Genomic DNA, 8,232 nt, shown 5'->3' with positions numbered 1-8,232 from the left:
GAGGTAGTCAATTTATTTCTCATTTTTGGCGAAGTTGCTGTCGGTCGGCTCAAATTGATGTGAGACTATCGACCAGTCACCACCCTCAGACCGACGGACAAACCGAGAGGACCAATCAAACTCTGGAACAGTATTTACGCTGCATGCTGCAACAAACTGAAAAAACTTGGAAAGACATCGTTTGGATAGCCGAATATGCCTACAATAACTCTGTCCATTCGGGAACTGGGAAAACACAGTTTTTTCTTTTGTACGGCAGTCACCCTCGAACCTCGGAGTTGGATCCCCTCCAAGATCTTGAAACACCAGCAGTAGACTACCTGCATTCTACAATCACCCAAGCTTTTAAGGAAGCTGTTTCTCACCTTCAAAGGGCTAAAGAACAATACAAGAGAGGAGCAGATAAACATCGGAAGGAAGCCCCTCAATATCAAGTAGGGGACCAAGTCTGGTTATCCACCAAATATCTACCTCTAAAAGGGCCACGCACATTCAACCCAAGATACCTTGGTCCCTATTCCATCACTACCATAGTAAACCCAGTAGCGGTCAAGTTGGACTTGCCCCCGCACATGAAGATACATCCGGTCTTCCACGTCTCTCTATTAAAACCCGTGCAACCTCAAACCCGACTAACTAAATCTCCAAAACCCATCCTAGTTGATGGAGAACTCGAGTTTGAAGTCAAAAGCATTCTGGACTCCAAGATCTCCAAATCTAAACTATTTTACCTAATTGACTGGAAAGGCTACGGCCCCCAAGAGAGATCCTGGGAACCTGCTGAATATGTCCACGCTCCTCGCCTAATCAAAAGATTTCACCGAACATTTCCTGACAAGCCAAAACCCCCGGAGAAGCCCGGTTTGGGAGGGGCCTTGAGGGGGGGTACTGTCATGATCTCTGCTTCCAAAAGGTCAGGGTTTTCCCAACTCCCTTGGAAGCAGATCCATAACCCAGGTTCCGAGTGCCAACCAGTCCCAATTGGGACCTTTTGGACCCAGTCCTGGCGCCAGTGGCACCAGGCTCATAAATATGCCCAGTCCCAGCGCTGGAAGCGCCGGGCTCATAATGCTTGAGTGGACTTACCTGCAGCAGACCATGCTGCTTACTTGCCTGCCAGTTGAGCCTCTGATCCTCTTCTGTTTGGAACTACATTTCCTGTTGGGTGGGGCAGGAGCCACTCCCTAGATTCAGAACACTGGAACTCTTCTGGAAAGCAGGAACTCTTTTCTTACCTAGGCGTGGCTGTGGAAGGAGACACCTAAGCACTACAGGAGGCTATTTAAACCACACCCGGTGGATGAATCTTGCTTTGCGTTATTCTGCATCCTCTGCAGCAGAACGCTCATCGTGTCTTCTGCATCGGATCCTGGGCCTAAGGAAAAAGGCTTACCATCCTGAATCCAGTCTTCAGCAACACCTATAAAGACAAGAAAGAACAGGTTAGCATTCCGGCATCTGAAAGACAAAGGCTTACCTACTCTTCGTGCGCTCCGGAGGTCTTCACACTGCATTCCGGCATCTGAAAGACAAAAGCTTACCAACTCTTCGCACGCTCCGGAGGCCTTCGGCGCTGCATCCCGCATCTGAAAGACAAAACAAGGTGCGTTTAAAGACATTGGGGAACTTTAATACTCACGTGCCATTACTCCTTTCCACATCTAACCCAGTGGGTATTCCGGCACCCTGCAGCCGCTCCAAACTCGTACCTGCAAAATAAAAAGACAGTTAGAGCGCATCGTGAAGCAGGCAACAAGCGCTTACTTACGTGCTTCCAGGCGCTTCTATTCATCACACGGACTCCATCTTCAACTCACTTCAGCCCGTCATCCGCCATCGCCGGAACCCTGCAAAACAAGAGACATCATTACTAAATACTTTAAAGACAATAGAATTACTCGAAACTTACCGTTCGTGCAGTAAACGACGGACAGCAGTCCTCTGAAGTCAAGAGGCCTGCGCTACCTATCCAGTGAAGAAACTGGTTACAGCACCCTGCCCCGAGGCAGATGGAGAGCTCGGCATTCACTTACCTATGGTGAGAGCGTTAACCTTTGGGGGTCTACAGGAGAGCAAAAAAGGAAAGAGATAGGGACACCCCAATAACCCCAGTTCATTAATCCCATATTTTCTATCTGCAGACATCTTACTCTTGAAGTCAGGCATACAGTGCACAGAGGTCCAGCCCAAAGAGCCAACCGGGTGCTACACATCACCTTTGAAGATACGGTAGTCGCCCAGTCAAGACCGGCGCCTCTGCGAGAATCAGGTGAGCGTTACAGCCATCAACAAACTTAATCCATCATGGGCTGCTGGCCCCGACAGCATTCCCGCATTTGTCTAAAATAAAGATTCCATCTTGTGGGCCTCTATCTTAAAAATAAAATTTGATAAGATATATTTTTTCTAACTGTATCCCAAGTACATGTTCTCAGTCCTTGGTAATTCCCATATTCAAAAAGGGTGAGCCCTGCAAGCTTTCTAATTACAGGCCCATAACTCTTACAGATGCCTATTCAAAGGCATTTGCTATTTTAGTTCTGAGGGATTTGGAAAGTGTAATGCTGCAATCAGACTTTCTGTCATGCTTTCAGGTGGGTTTTCATTAAAAGAAATGGGGACTCCACTTAATGCAACCACATATTTTATAGACAGCTAAGCACAGTGAAATGGGTCCAATCTTTTTGGCATTGTTAGATATGACCTCTGCGTTTGACCGTGTAATTAGATCCATCTTATGGCAGAAACGTCTGCGATATGGAATACCAGCGAGTTTAGTACAGATGATGTCAATGCTCCATCGTAATACCTACTATAGAATCCGGATCACTCAGGAAGGCTCTCTGACAAGAAAGATTCTGACGTTTACTGCAGCAAAGAAGGGCTGTAACATGGCTGCAACTCTGTTTAATATGGACCAGTGAAAACATCACTCCTGTGAGACTGGGTAGGTTAAGACTGCATTGGATATCAGTTGCTGATGACCTTGTATTTTTCGATAGAACAGCTATGGGATTGCAAGCGAAGCTAAGCTTATTCCTGCACTATGCGATTGATAACAATCTACAGGCAAACCACACTTAAATAAAAAATTGTGTTCTTCTTAGGGTCACAAAGAATAAAAACTATGGTATGGACATGGGGTCAAAAAGTATCGAACAAGTTTTGCAATTATGTTATCTTGGATATAACTGTCTCTCAAATTAAATGTTTCTTTGGTAAGGTCTGCAAATTTTCATTGTTACCAGTATTGAATTATTATGTGTTAAAGGTTGAACCGATCATACTTTATGGCCTAGATATGTGCTTGATGGACTTGGGCGACTACCTTAACTGTCTTCAGGGGCATGAATGGAAAGAGGTTTTGGGGTTCTCCTGTTCTCTGCCAAATGAAATTATGAGGCATGAGCTGTGGTTAGTGTCCTTATCTTCAAGGCTTCTTTGCAGGTAACTGCTAATCTATTCAGAATTCCTAGATCTGCCCCGTAATTCTTTATATGAGGATTTCAGTAGTATGTTGAAGGAATCTGCCCCCAAGTCTGTGATGCAGTATGAACAAAGAATTGCCAATCTTCTGTGCTCTATTGATTCATATGATGGGGATTTAAATTGTCATCCAGATGCCGCCAAGAAGATTGGACAAATATTAATCGAGTCTATGGTTACCTATAGTGTCCATAAAGAATATGCATGTTTTCCGAGGAAAAGGGATCACATATTCCCCTATATAATACGATTCCATTGCAACTATGCATGCACACTTTATATGAGATTTCAAGGTATTCATTTTCTAACTAGGGAACGTTGTAAACATTGGGCTGCTTTTAAGGCTAAAGGAATTCATGTACATTGTCGATTTTGTACTAACCCTTCAGAATTAGAAACCTAAAACACTGATTAACAAACTGCACCTTCTGCTGGCATTTAACGATACAAGTATTTGGCTTTGACTATCCAAGTGAAAGCGAATTCTGTTCAAATTGTTTTTGGGCAAGGCTGCTGTGGGGTGAGAATAACGCACTTATAATAGCCTTAACTCGTTTTTTTATTGATATGGATTCACAATTATAGAACTGTGGATTAGTGAAATTCTTCAAATGTTTGTATATATGTATTAATTGTCCGGAAGTTTGTAATATTAAGTGTTTGAAAGGATCATGTTGAAAATTGTAAATGAATGTAATGAATTATTGATTGTTTCGTTTTTATAAGTATGGATGATGTTGTAAAGGTATGAATAAACCAAATACAATAAACAAAATATGTAAAAAAGAAATATGCCTGTTCAGGGTGAAGCCAGAGGAAACTCAGGTGGAGTTGCCTAGCGGTCCTGATGTGCAAATTGGACGTCAGACCTGGGCATAGGGACGGAAGACTAATGCAACCATCTAGTAGCTGGTTCCCTCTGAAGTTTCCCTCAGGATAGCTTGTGCTGGGAAACCCCAGTTATATCTGGTAAAGCGAATGATTAGAGGTCCTTGGACCGAAACAATCTCAACCTATTCTCAAACTTTAAATGGTTAAGAAGCCCAAGTCATTGGCATGGAACTGGTCATTGAATGCAAGTGTCCAGTGGCCTATTTGTGGTTAGCAGAGCTGCTGCTGCGGGTGTGACAAATCATCTTCCAGGGCACCAGTGGTCCAGGGATGAATATCGGTTTCTAAACCATCAATAAGCCCCGCACCTCTAGTACACCAGAAGGGAACCGAACAGATTGGAAACACAAGTCAAATGAACCTCCTTGTCCAATTTTGGTACCGTGGATGGAACTGCAGGCTTATCTTTGAAAGGTTGTGGATTAATGGTTAGTTGCAACACAGCGAAAATACAATTATTACCCAATGATAAAAGAGACTGGGCCTCATTACGACCCTGGCGCTAAGGGGTCTGCGCCAGCGTTAGCTGCGCGGACCCCTTACCGCCAACTACGAGTTCCTGGAGCGCCATGGTCATTTTTCCACCCGCTTTTTGCGGGCGGAAAAATCCATGGCGCTCTGGGACCTTGGTGTTAATTACGCCACCGTATTTTACGGTGGCGTAATTAACTCCTTCCCCACTCCCATTGAGCCCTATGGGGCCGAAATGGGAATGGGGAAGGGTAAATGGGTCAATGGGGACTTACCGCCCCGCCGACCTCGGAATGGGGCGGTAAGTCCGCCATCCGCCATGGCGTAAAGGGACTTTGCGCCATGGCCGGAAAGTCCGTCGATGGCGGTAAAAATCCGCCAGGGTCGTAATGAGGGCCACTGTCCAGTCAAGGTTGTATACAAATAACTACTTTATTATTATCACAACAGACAGTTCTAGCACATTACAAAATACAACCCACCCTTTATAGGAATACAGAGGACAGATAGTTTCAAGAAGGAAAGGGGATGCACTCTGGATACTGACAGGAGGGTAGTCGGTAAAGTAATCAATCACAATAGCTCAAGAATACTTGGTTTCAGCAGAAAGGGAGCAATGAGTCATACAATGTCACTAGGGAGCTTCATAGAAGGACCAGGGGGACAGAAACACATGTACCTTGTGCTTGTAGAAGTTCTTGGTGCTTGACAGTCGAGTTGGTTTCAGGGCGCTTTCCAGCTTCTGCGACAGAGTTCAAGACAGGAGACAGCTGCAGGTATCAGACAGCAGGCAATTCGGCAAACAAGGCTGGGTGGACAGCTGCAGGCTGACCTACACGGCGGCTCGGGATCCGGAATCCTTGTCTCAGTAATGGCTGGTGGGTCTGAAGCACTGGTCGAGTCGTCTCGGATGGCATGAGCTACTGCGGCGTGACAACTGTCAGCAGTGCAGTTGGCTGCAGCTCAAGGGGCTCGACTGCCTCAAAAATGTCCTTAAAAGTGCACGCTGGTTGATGCTTGTCAGTGCAATCCTCCTAGCTTCTTCGCTGGGCTTGTGTCATCCTTTAACCACTTAAGTGCTAAGGACGAGGTATCTCGTCCTCAGCACTAGGTTTGCAGTGCGAGGGACGAGATACCTCGTCCTTTTAAGCACTTGAGTTTGAGTGATCGCTGCAGAGCAGTGATCAGACAAACCCGAAATCCAACCCCCGGGGTATGCAAAGAGGAGGTTCTTCCTCACAGCCTGGGGGTTGGATTTACTTCAGTTTCACATCAGCGTGCATAATGCATGTTGACATGAGACCGAATGTAAATGTCAGTGCTGCAGCCATTTCCGGCTGCACTGGTGAAATGGAAGGTACGTACCTCCCTCGATCTCCAGTATTTCTCTGCCATTTCGATCAAGGGAGGTGTCGTTGGAAAGGGGACAATCTCCCCTTTCCATCCACACCTTCCTTCAAGTGTTGCTGAGCGCGATCGCTCGATCTGCATCCAGCAACACCACTAGACCACAAGGATCTATTTTTGAAGTGAGGGTTGAGTTGAACGCTTAGTATATAAGCAGCCCTCTTCCTCTCTGGCCCCCAATGCATGGGGCATTTTGGTTTGCCCACCCTTGGGGCAGATGTGCACACTAATCTGCCCATCTGCCCCTAGGAAAGGAGCAAAACCCAAAAATACAAAATAAAAATGTTGAAGCATTACTGGGGGGTGTTAGGTCACTAGACCACCAGGATTTTTTTTATTTGAAACGACAGTGGCCTTCACCCCACCTACCCTAAAGGGTGGGGGGTATGTTGTGATGTTCTCCCTGGGAGCAGAATGGAAGTGCAATCTGCCAATCTGCCCCAAGGAAGGGGTTCATTTGTTTTTAATGGTGGCAGGAGGGTCACTAGACCACCAGCTATACCATGTATGAAAGGGGGGTGGTCCTCTCCCCCTCCTGTCTCAAATGGATGAGGCATGCCATTTAGCCCTCCATACGGGTGGATTGCTAGTGTAATCTGGCAATCTGCCCCTAGAAAGGGGTAAATATGTTTTTACTGGGGTTGGTGGGCTTGTATGAAAGGGGTGGGGGTGGCACTCTGCCCCTCTTGCCCCAAATTGATGGGGCATGTAGCCCTCCCTGGGGACAGATTGGTAGTGCAAACTGCCAATCTGCCCCTAGGAAGGGGCAAATGTGTTTTTGCTGGGTGGTGAGGGTCACTAGACCACCAGGGATGGCTTGAAAAGGCAGTGATAGGAGCGTGATAGTTAGAATTTGTTTTGCTGGTCTGACCACAGAAAATGATGGTTTTTTGTTTTGTATACATTTTTTTTTAATGATAGACGCATCTGCTTTGTTATATAAGTCGTTTTTTTAATTCTACGGTTAGGGCCCATTTTCAGTGGGGTTGGTGCGACTGGGGCTGGATTGTTGGTGGTGTGGACGGGAGTGGGCATTCTGGGGAGGTATTTCGGTGGGCTGGAACACAATTGCAGGGTCAGGCCCCAAATTGTCCCCCATGCCAGCAGAACATTGCTGTTTCCCAAGGAGGGCAATGTGGAGGTTTGGGCCACTATTCCGATAACCCCAGGAGGCAGCAATGGCCACTAGGCCATCTGTAAAAGCATGTTCTGGGTGGTGGGGGTTTGCATATGGCCATTGCACTCATCCGCATTTCCCGTGAGTTTGCAATTTTCCTTCCTTGCTGGCAGATCAATGGTAGGGAAAGGTTTGCAGATATCCGGGCTGCATTACAGCTTTTCCTCTGGGGAGGGATGGGGACCCTGCCAGGGATACCTGGGACTGCCCCTGCACTTGGGATGGTTCACCCACATTGGAGACAGCCACTCAAGGGCAGGAACATGACCCTCGACCATGCTTGAGCTCTGGCTGTTCTGCGTTACAGCTTCTCCTTCTGGGAAAGGACAGGGACCCTACGGGGCTCCCTGGAACTTCCGATGGGCCTGGGGACGGTTAAACCACATGGAAGACAGCCGCCCAAGGCCAGGGACATCACCCAACCATCCTGGAGCTTGGGCTAGCCTGCGTTACAGCTTCTCCATCTGGGAAAGGATGGGGCCGCTGCTGGGGCTCCCTGGAACCGATGCTGGGCCTGGGGACGTCAACCCACATGGGAGAAGGCCGCCCAAGGCCAAGGACATCAACCCAACAATGCTGGAGCTCTGGCTGGCCCTTGATACAGCTTTCCCCCACCAGGGAGCCCCGGCAGTGTGCCAATCCCTCCCAGGAGTGAAAAGCTGTAACGCAGCCCAGACGGAACTACAGGATGGGTAGGGGTGATGTCTCTGACCTTGGGAATCCATTTACCATGTGAGTCCACCATCCCCAAGCCCAGTGGCAGTCCTAGGGAGCCCCGGTGGGACCCCATCCTTTCCCGG

This window comes from Ambystoma mexicanum, chromosome 4q (genome assembly GCF_040938575.1).
Source record: "Ambystoma mexicanum isolate Mex_15411 chromosome 4q, UKY_AmexF1_1, whole genome shotgun sequence".
Lineage (NCBI taxonomy): Eukaryota > Metazoa > Chordata > Amphibia > Caudata > Ambystomatidae > Ambystoma > Ambystoma mexicanum.
Note: the sequence above shows the minus strand (reverse complement) of the source record.